The sequence below is a fragment of the Rhineura floridana genome, chromosome 11, assembly GCF_030035675.1.
Source record: "Rhineura floridana isolate rRhiFlo1 chromosome 11, rRhiFlo1.hap2, whole genome shotgun sequence".
NCBI lineage: Eukaryota > Metazoa > Chordata > Lepidosauria > Squamata > Rhineuridae > Rhineura > Rhineura floridana.
Window position 1 is genome coordinate 40,158,154 of NC_084490.1, and position 11,517 is coordinate 40,169,670.

The following is an 11,517-nucleotide window of genomic DNA, read 5'->3' on the forward strand; positions in this document are numbered from 1 at the left end:
CACATCACTTGAAAATGCTTGGAAGTTGTTTAAAAACACTATATTAGAAGCTCAACTGGAGTGCATACCGCAGATCAGAAAAGGTACCGCCAGGGCCAAGAAGATGCCAGCATGGTTAACGAGCAAAGTCAAGGAAGCTCTTAGAGGCAAAAAGTCTTCCTTCAGAAAATGGAAGTCTTGTCCGAATGAAGAAAATAAAAAAGAACACAAACTCTGGCAAAAGAAATGCAAGAAGACAATAAGGGATGCTAAAAAAGAATTTGAGGAGCACATTGCTAAGAACATAAAAACCAACAACAAAAAATTCTATAAATACATTCAAAGCAGGAGACCATCTAGGGAGACAATTGGACCCTTGGATGAGAAGGGAGTCAAAGGTGTCCTAAAGAACGATAAGGAGATTGCAGAGAAGCTAAATGAATTCTTTGCATCTGTCTTCACAGTGGAAGATATAGGGCAGATCCCTGAACCTGAACTAACATTTGCAGGAAGGGATTCTGAAGAACTAAGACAAATAGTGGTAACGAGAGAGGAAGTTCTAAGCTTAATGGACAATATAAAAACTGACAAATCACCGGGCCCGGATGGCATCCACCCGAGAGTTCTCAAAGAACTCAAAGGTGAAATTGCTGATCTGCTAACTAAAATATGTAACTTGTCCCTTGGGTCCTCCTCCGTGCCTGAGGACTGGAAAGTGGCAAATGTAACGCCAATCTTCAAAAAGGGATCCAGAGGGGATCCCGGAAATTACAGGCCAGTTAGCTTAACTTCTGTCCCTGGAAAACTGGTAGAAAGTATTATTAAAGCTAGATTAACTAAGCACATAGAAGAACAAGCCTTGCTGAAGCAGAGCCAGCATGGCTTCTGCAAGGGAAAGTCCTGTCTCAGTAACCTATTAGAATTCTTTGAGAGTGTCAACAAGCATATAGATAGAGGTGATCCAGTGGACATAGTGTACTTAGACTTTCAAAAAGCGTTTGACAAGGTACCTCACCAAAGGCTTCTGAGGAAGCTTAGCAGTCATGGAATAAGAGGAGAGGTCCTCTTGTGGATAAGGAATTGGTTAAGAAGCAGAAAGCAGAGAGTAGGAATAAACGGACAGTTCTCCCAATGGAGGGCTGTAGAAAGTGGAGTCCCTCAAGGATCGGTATTGGGACCTGTACTTTTCAACTTGTTCATTAATGACCTAGAATTAGGAGTGAGCAGTGAAGTGGCCAAGTTTGCTGACGACACTAAATTGTTCAGGGTTGTTAAAACAAAAAGGGATTGCGAAGAGCTCCAAAAAGACCTCTCCAAACTGAGTGAATGGGCAGAAAAATGGCAAATGCAATTCAATATAAACAAGTGTAAAATTATGCATATTGGAGCAAAAAATCTTAATTTCACATATACGCTCATGGGGTCTGAACTGGCGGTGACCGACCAGGAGAGAGACCTCGGGGTTGTAGTGGACAGCACGATGAAAATGTCGACCCAGTGTGCGGCAGCTGTGAAAAAGGCAAATTCCATGCTAGCGATAATTAGGAAAGGTATTGAAAATAAAACAGCCGATATCATAATGCCGTTGTATAAATCTATGGTGCGGCCGCATTTGGAATACTGTGTACAGTTCTGGTCGCCTCATCTCAAAAAGGATATTATAGAGTTGGAAAAGGTTCAGAAGAGGGCAACCAGAATGATCAAGGGGATGGAGCGACTCCCTTACGAGGAAAGGTTGCAGCATTTGGGGCTTTTTAGTTTAGAGAAAAGGCGGGTCAGAGGAGACATGATAGAAGTGTATAAAATTATGCATGGCATTGAGAAAGTGGATAGAGAAAAGTTCTTCTCCCTCTCTCATAATACTAGAACTCGTGGACATTCAAAGAAGCTGAATGTTGGAAGATTCAGGACAGACAAAAGGAAGTACTGCTTTACTCAGCGCATAGTTAAACTATGGAATTTGCTCCCACAAGATGCAGTAATGGCCACCAGCTTGGATGGCTTTAAAAGAAGATTAGACAAATTCATGGAGCACAGGGCTATCAATGGCTACTAGCCATGATGGCTGTGCTGTGCCACCCTAGTCAGAGGAAGCATGCTTCTGAAAACCAGTTGCCGGAAGCCTCAGGAGGGGAGAGTGTTCTTGCACCCGGGTCGTGCTTGCGGGCTTCCCCCAGGCACCTGGTTGGCCACTGTGAGAACAGGATGCTGGACTAGATGGGCCACTGGCCTGATCCAGCAGGCTTTTCTTATGTTCTTATGTTCTTAGATCGGAACTTCCGTTTCCGGTTTTCTTCTGTGCTGCTTCACTGCTTTACTGACATCAACAATCAACAATCTAACAAGTAGCAACTTTTAGCACTTGGAAATCTTTTTTTCGGACACTTCAAAGCCAAGCATGCGGCAAACTAAAATTACAAACTTTTCCCCCTCTTTTAACGACTCATTCCCTGAAACTCGACAGTCCCCTTTAAAACTACAATCAAACATTCCGTCGCGTAACTCACACGACTGGACGCTGGAACATCTCCATTCAGCTAAATCTTCTATATACTCTCCCATGGGTAAATCCTTGGCAGAGGAATTACAGGATGCAGGCTTTAACAACTTGCTGAACACATTTAACGCAACAATCCCTTCTTCTCTTTTAACAATTGACTCCCTGCATTTATCTAAAGAGCTTATAACTCCGCGCTCTGAATCGAGAAAGGAACATCCTTTACCAGCACAGACTAAAACTCAGACAGAGCAGTCAATCTTGCTAGACGAACTGAAACTTGTAAAAACCTATATCTCCAAAACAAACCAACTACTAACTACACTGGTTCAGGCATTTCGTTCTCTGACTTTTATACCACAGGAAAATCAAAATGCCTCAGTACTCTCCACGAGATTACAATACCAGAAGAAAGGAACAAAAAAAAATCTACCCACCTCAAACCAAACCAAGAAACCAAAAAATATTAAGAACCCCAAAACGGCCAATACAAACAAGATGAATTATAAACCCTTGTTTAAAATGCTGGACTCTCGAAAGCCATCTCCTTTAAAACAAGCATCTATAAAGAACAAAAAAACCTCTTGCTACCCAAATTCTGTCAACTCTGAAGAAAATTCATTGTCACGAGCCCTTAGTATTCAACCTGAACAAAATAGATATCTTTCCCCGCCCACCTGTGACCTACAATCATCTCTGCAATCAATTCAAGACCACTCTAATTACAATTCAGTATCTCCACTCAACCTAGTTTTGCAAACTGATAAAGTGGCTATTTCTTATAAGTCTATAGTCAATGAACGTCATTACTCGCTACCAAATATACCTTTTTTGGACTCTGTCATAGGCAAAACTCTGGGTGTCATCAGACGCAGAAACTTTATAAGATCTTTCAAAATCTTACCCTTCGCTCCATATGAATGGCATGTGATCATTACATGCCATTCTCGTGACGTAGTTAATCAAATCTTGCAACAAAGACACTTGCTGGGTAAAATGGGCTTCTCTGTCCAGAGATACTACGTTGACCTATCTCCTCCCATTCCATTGAAAATACCTTGTATCTATCCATCGCCTCGCAGCGCTGTATCATCTACTAACAACTCTAATACAGCTCCGTATTTACCATCTCTACACGAATCTCCTCCCTACGTATTTAACCATTCTGATAAGGAGTCCCATTTACATACTGCAGGGATACTAGCACAAGTGATGGAACCCAAGGAAATCCAACTTGTGGAATTATATTCTTCACTATCTGAACCTGAATGTGAGACCTTAATTAATAGGTTTTTAAATCTGATTCATCGCCTTAGAATGATGCCTCAGAACCAAAGTAAAACAGAAATATCTTACCACAATAACGAGCTAAAGACGGACCACCCAAGGACAAATTTTCCTGCCGGTTGCAAAACAGTCCCAAAGACAAATATCTTCTCCCATGATGCTGAAGACTCGATAATTTTACAACACTCATGTCAAAACACGTTTAATCTCTTTGCCGAAGAAAATAAAGTAATAGCTGCTACAACTACATCTACTTGTAATTTAAGGCAACGTTCTGGCATTAAAAATGGAGCGATTTTTATAGACGACACAGATATCTTAAACCAAATAACTGAGTTAAATTGACATTCTCACCAACCCTGCCATAATGCTCATTTCATCTCTAAAAATGCTTGTCCCTTACCTTCAATGGCTCACAATTCTATTCACACAAGTAACAAAGTTTTAAACGTCCTCTCATGGAACATCGCTGGATGGAACGCTAAATTAAACGATCATGAATGGAGCATCTACCTTTCACGATATGACATCATTCTTCTCCAAGAATCCTGGATATCCTACAAACCATACCTAAACGGTTTTACCACTTTTCATATACCTGCTCAACCTCCAACGAAGGGCAGGGCAAAAGGGGGTATGGTGATCTTAATATCTACTTCCTTGGACATACAAACTTTCCAATTGCAATCCCTGGATCCTCTAGCGATGGCGGCTCTATTATCTTTTGGGTCGATATCTTTATTACTTATTAATGTATATATTCCCCCTACGTTGACCAACGCTGTTACAGAACAACGTTGGGACGAACTGGACCAATACACACTAGATTTGGAGATGGCCCAACCTCATGCCCATTTATTAATAATGGGCGATTTTAATGCGAGGATAGGCCCTAACAATTATACCCTGTTCTCCTCCAAATTGTGGCACGGCGAGGTTTGTGACCAATCGGCCCTCCCATTTGACAGAAAATCGAAAGACACAAAGATTAATACTGGGGGAATATGCCTAACTCGTTTTGTTACTTCACACCATTTGACTATTTTAATTGGCCTCGAGAACCTAGATGATTGCGCTGAATTTACATTCATATCCCAGCTAGGAAGCAGTGTAATCGATTATGCTTTGGCATCTTCTACACTGCTCCCTTTGATAGATAACTTTACAGTTGGCACAAAATTAAACAGTGATCACCTCCCTCTTAACCTCTCATGTTATATTTATGAGAGATTTCGCTTAAATGCCAAATTTAATCTTTCTGTAAGTCATTACACTTCTCAATATAAAAGATACTCATGGACTAATTCCTTAGCTTTAATGATTGAACCCTTCTTATTTTCTTTAAAAATCATGGACATTAGGAGTCACCTAATGAATTCTGACTCCCATGAAGAATTACTTAACCTATACATGATTTTAACTGACCAAATAGGAAAGAAAATTAGCTCTGCGTCTGTAGGATCCAATGTATCAAGAAATAGGGGCCATAAATGGTTTGACAGAGACTGTCTATCGCTCAAACGTCAACTACTGCAAATTTATTTATATTATCGCCAGCAACAACTTAAACTCCTTCCTCCAATTTATTATCAAATCAAACGTAAATACAAAGCAACTTTAACTAGCAAAAAATATATAGCGAAGAGAGAGGAGTGGAACAATCTTATTAGAGCGTCAAGAACTAAAAACGCTAAAGAGTTCTGGTCAATAATTACGAAAGCTTTCAGACCCTCCCGCCCAGTACTTTGTAACATCCCTGTGACTACATGGGAATGTTATTATATGACTTTATTCAATAATTCCACCTTTAAAATGAATAACACATTTATACCTCCGGATCCGTCTTTGGTAACACCTTGGCCCTCAGTTAGTCCAATTGAAATTAAGACATTAATTGCTGGTCTAAAAACTGGTAAAGCACCTGGGTCTGATATTATCCCACCTGAACTCTTAAAAAACTTCTCAGATTGGTGGGCCCCCTTATTAGCAAAATTTTTCACTAGACTCAATGAATCAGGCCTTTTTCCAACCTCTTGGCAAGAAGCAATTGTTATCCCCATCTTTTAAAAAGGGGACAGAGAAGACCCTGCTAACTATAGGCCAATTAGCCTTCTATCAATAATTGCCAAGTTATATGCGTCCTACCTGAAAGTGAAACTTCAGCAATGGATGGACGAACATAATATACTTGGCAAGGAACAAGTAGGATTTAGAAAAGGATCTTCGGGCCTTGATCATTGCTTGATTCTACAACATCTTGCTGAAAAGTACAGCAAACAGAAGGGAAATGGATTGTTTGCCGCCTTTATAGATCTAAAGGCGGCGTTTGATTCAATTCCCCGGGACATTCTATGGTCAAAACTATCCAAAACTTCAATAGACAAAAGACTCCTGTTTTTGATATTCCAGTTACATCAACAAACCTCTTTACGAATTCGCTGTGGAAATGAGGGAGGGCTATCCAATCGTATCCCTACGAATATAGGGGTAAGACAAGGTTGCGTACTTGCTCTGCTTCTTTTTAATTTGTTTTTAAATGATCTGAAAGATTGTTGCCTTTCTTATAACTTTCATTCCCCTAAGATTGCAGACGAGAGATGTCCTCTTTTACTTTACGCTGATGACACCGTGATTCTCTCACTATCAAAAGTCGGCTTAAAGCGCACCTTAAGGGCTTTTATGTCTTATTGTACCGAGAATCATTTAAACATCAACTTCGATAAAACAAAAAATTTAGTTTTTTCTAAGCGAGTAACTTCCCCGATCTGGATAGTGAATAATCACCCCATAGAACAAGTCAATTATTATAAATACCTGGGAATAAATTTCCACTTTTCACTGAATTGGTCCTTCCACTTAAAAATAATGATAAGACGAATAAAGAACTCTCTAAATAGCCTGATCCGATTTTTCTATTTTAAAGGAGGACAATTTATCCCTGCGATCATACAGGTATTTAAAAATAAACTTATTCCACAAATTTTATACGGAGTCCCAATTTGGATACATTCCTGGGCTTCCCAAATTGAAACTATCCTTTCTCCCTTCCTTAGACGTTTGTTAGGTGTCCCCAGATGCGTGCCTGCGGCGGCACTGAGATTAGAATGCGGATTCCTGTCAATGGAATCCCAGGCTTGGCTGACAACCGTTAAATACTGGGTCAAAATCTCAACTGACTCTTCATCTGGCCTGACATCCCTGCTCTGGAATGATAATTGGCCCTCCAAATGGAACCTCAAATTGGAAGCGAAATTACTACAAATGGGTCTCTCGAGAGATTATTTAATATCCTATTCACCAAAGGTCACACTAGCAATGTTACGATCAAGAATCAAGGATATGGATTATCAGACATCAATTTCCCTAGCGTCTAAAAGATGCTCCCCATTATACTTGAATATTAATCTTCCCCCAGAAATGATAAGTACGTATTTAGATCATCTTACGACTCCCAAATTCCGTTTAGCTTTTTCTAAAACAAGATTCAATTCCCTACACTCCGCGATTTTGGAAGGGAGATTTAAGGGGATCCCCTACGAACAGCGCATATGCCCATGTGGCTCAGATATAGAAACCCTTTCTCATAGTCTTTTCTATTGCCGTATGTATTCTCAACTCTGTTCTAAATATCTTAAGGAACTACTGTTAAAGATCTCCAACAAGTCCTCTGAAGCGTCTGTTGCCTATTTACTCTCGGGCTTTGATAAACAAACTACCTTCCAAGTTGCTAAGTTCATTTATGCAGCCCAGCAGAAACGAATTGTTTACTCTCATATTTAATTTGTGCTTCTAATGTGTATTCCTATGCTATCTTTTATGTATGGGTCTAAGACTGTAAATAAAGATTGATTGATTGATTGAAAACATAGATCCCCTAGCTTGCACAGAGCTTGGAAAAGTTACTTTTTTGAACTACAACTCCCATCAGCCCCAGCAAGCATGGCCACTAGATTGAGCTGATGGGAGTTGTTGTTCAAAAAAGTAACTTTTCGAAGCTCTGCCCTAGCATCAGTGTTAACACCGTCCCTGCCCTCAAGCTTACAGTCTAAAAGTCACAACACAAAAGTAAGAGGGATTGCGAGGGAGGAGGAAAAAAGCAAACCCAGGCACTAGTTTCTTGGTTACACAATTTTTGTAAGGACCAGCCAAACTGAAAAGATTTCAAGGAGAGGTGAAATCAAAAGTCGCTAGTCTTTAAGCAGAGCAGATGTGAAGGCCCTGCAGTTCCATCTCTCTCCCTCTCCTGTAGCCAGATGCAGTGGCTCTAGCTATACAAATGTAGTTCAGTGACTAAATAATGGCTTATAATCGTATCTTAAATGCTTGTATTGCTGTTGTAAGCCACCCAGAGGACTTGGCCACTGGGAAGCATATGAGTAATCATAAAGCAAATACAGTACTCCTATTTAGGGTTGCCAAGTCAGAAGCATCCCAAACCCTGAGATTTCAGGGGTGGGACCAAGAGATGTCATTAAGCATGACATATTAAGCATCAATGACAGTTGCTTGTAGTACTACAATTCATAGAATCATAGAATAGTAGAGTTGGAAGGGGCCTATAAGGCCATCAAGTCCAACCCCCTGCTCAATGCAGGAATCCAGATCAAACCATTCCCAACAGATGGCTGTCCAGCTGCCTCTTGAATGCCTCCCGTGTCACCCACTACCTCTCTAGGTAATTGGTTCCATTGTCGTATGGCTCTAACAGTTAGGAAGTTTTTCCTGATGTTCAGTCGAAATCTGGCTTCCTGAAACTTGAGCCCATTATTCCGTGTCCTGCCCTCTGGGACGATCAAGAAGAGATCCCGGCTCTCCTGTGTATGACAACCTTTCATGTACTTGAAGAGTGCTATCATATCTCCCCTCAGTCTTCTCTTCTCAAGGCTAAACATGCCCAGTTCTTTGTCTCTCCTCATAGGGCTTTGTTTCTAGTCCCCTGATCATCCTTGTTGCCCTCCTGTGAACCTGTTCCAGTTTGTCTACATCCTTCTTGAAGTGCGGAGACCAGAACTGGACGCAATATTCAAGATGAGGCCCAACCAGTGCTGAATAGAGGGGAACTAATACTTCATGCAATTTGGAAACTATACTTCTGTTAATGCAGCTTAATATAGCATTTGCTTTTTTGCAGCCACATCGCACTGTTGGCTCATATTCAGCTTGTGATCAACGACAATTCCAAGATCCTTCTCACATGTATTGCTGAGCCAAGTATCCCCCATCTTATAATGTGCATTTGGTTTTTTTTTCCTAAGGGTAAGACTTTGCATTTATCCCTGTTGAATTTCATTCTGTTGTTTTCAGCCCATTCAAACAAAAACATTTAACTGATTGGAAATTAAGATAGAAATCTTAGCTAAAACATGGGGCCTAGATAAGGAACATTTAATCTAGTCTACTTGCTTTCGGCAAGAAAGGTTTCAGTTCCCTTAGGCCAGGCCAGTCACCAGAAGGCCACTATAGGAAGAAAGGAGCCTAGTATTGTGGAGATATGTTCCTCTTTTAATAATCGTTTTATGATGTTTGTTTTACTTTTATACTGGCCTTTGGCCGTAATAAAATTGGATTGGATTGGATTGGATTGTGGAGATATTAGATGAGAGCACTCAGGATAAAGATGGATGCCCCTGAAGGTTGCAATTCTAAACACACTTAATAAGGGACGAAGCCCCATAGAACTCAATAGGACTTACTTCTGAATAGATATGGTTTGGATTGTGCTGTTGGTAAAGCTTAACTAGGGATCCTCTACAAAGATACTCATATCAAATATATCCATATCAAAGCAGGGTTGGCAACCCCCTGCCAGGAATGCCCTGCCCCTATCTTTTAACACGGCTGCTGCAAACAGATTTGCCTCTTCACTTCAGAAAGAGGTTTGAGAAATGAGTAAGAGTAAGATTCTCTACCCTTTTCTGTCTACCCTGTGGGCTGCTATAAACTCAATTTGACAGCCAACCCAATTCCAGTGAGTAATAATTGACAGAGAGAAAACACATGGTTTGGTCTACCTTCACAGACAGCAGCTTAGGTAACAACAATTGTAGCCACACTTTCAAATATGTGAATTCTCTTTTACCTCTATTGGGCAAGAAACAAACTGTCATACAACCAACAGGGTGCATCATCAGTAGGTTTAAGGGGGTTGAGCTGAGTGCATGGAACCATTGCTGTGGCTTCTATGGATGTAGGGAGGGAGGGAGGTTAAAGATAAGTGAAATGCAAATAGAAAAGAAAAACAAAAGACAGTGATGATTTCTTAAATGCAATACCATACCAACCACAACAAGATTCCTATGAGTAAGGCAGACAACTCAGCATCCCACAACCACTCAGGATTCATAACCAAAAACCAAAACTAAAAAATTCTTGTCAGCCAGTCAGCCAATGTCACAGAAATCCCCATGCTGCACAACCTGACCCGGGGGCTGCAGTTAATGCAGAATGCTGCGGCAGGACTGTTGACATGAGTGAGATCCTATCAGTACATAACACCTCTGTTCTGAAATCTGCATTGGTTGCTGATTTGCTACCAGGCCAAGTTCAAGGTATGTTTTCCATGTTATGGGTGCCACGTAGTACTTGTTCTGCTCTTGTAAGAAACCAGTCCTTTAATGTGACAGCACCTACACTTTGGAACTCCTTGCCTATTTACATTAGGCACACTCCTCTTTTCAGCACCTGCTAAAATCATTTTTGTTTAGGCAAGTCTATCCAGGCATGTAGAAGCTATGTGTTTTTAAATCTGTTTTTAACTCATTGTTGGTTTTTATTATTTTGGATGTTTTTAAATACCTGTCTTTAACTGTTTTTGCCAATAATTTTTTAATTCTTTCTGTAAACCACTTTGAGAGTTTTTACAATAAAGTGATATATAAATGTTGTAAATAAAATACATAAATTGTGGAGTCACCGTGGCCCTTGAGTCTCTGTCCACCTTTAGGAACAAAGGAATCTGCATAATACTGACTCAAGCCATCTGGTAGCATCTAGCTCAGTACTGATGACCTGGACTAGCATTGGCTCTCCAGGATGCCAGGCAATAGTCTTTTCCAGAAATTGAATTTTGGACCTTTGCATGCAAAGCATATGCCCTACCAATGAGCTACAACCCTTCCCCTGTTTAAAAAAAACTTTTAAAATGGTTCTTTTCAACTCACTCTTGAATGCACATCATCTAGGGCAGATCCACACAATTCATTTAAAGCACATTCAACACCCATTTGAAGCAAATGAATCCCACCACAGAATCATGGGAACTGTAGTTTGTTAAGGGTGGTAAGAACTATAACTGTGAGGGGGAAACTACACTTCCCAGGATTCTTTAGGGGAAGTCATGCGCTTTAAATGCGAGCTGGATGTGCTTTAAATGTATTGTGTGGATCTACTTAATGAACTTTGCCTGCATGTAAATGGTTTTAATTATTTTTTCAAAATGGAAATACAGTAAGGCCCCACTCATACGGCAGGTTCCATTCCAGGCCCCCGCCAAAAAGCGAAAACCACTGGAAAGTGGGGCCCTACTCAGCTGTAGCGTGTGAACTCCCCACTCTACCGCTGATTGCGTGATCAGCTGGAGCATGCGAGCTTCCTGTGCTACAGCTGATCAGCTGGAGCAGGCGATCAACTGTAGCCCAGGGAGCTCCAGCCACCGCACTCCAGCAGAGCAATCAGCTGGAGCACGCAATCAGATGGAGCATGTGATCAGCTGGAGCATGCAAGCTTCCTGTGCTACAGCTGATCAGCTGGAGTGT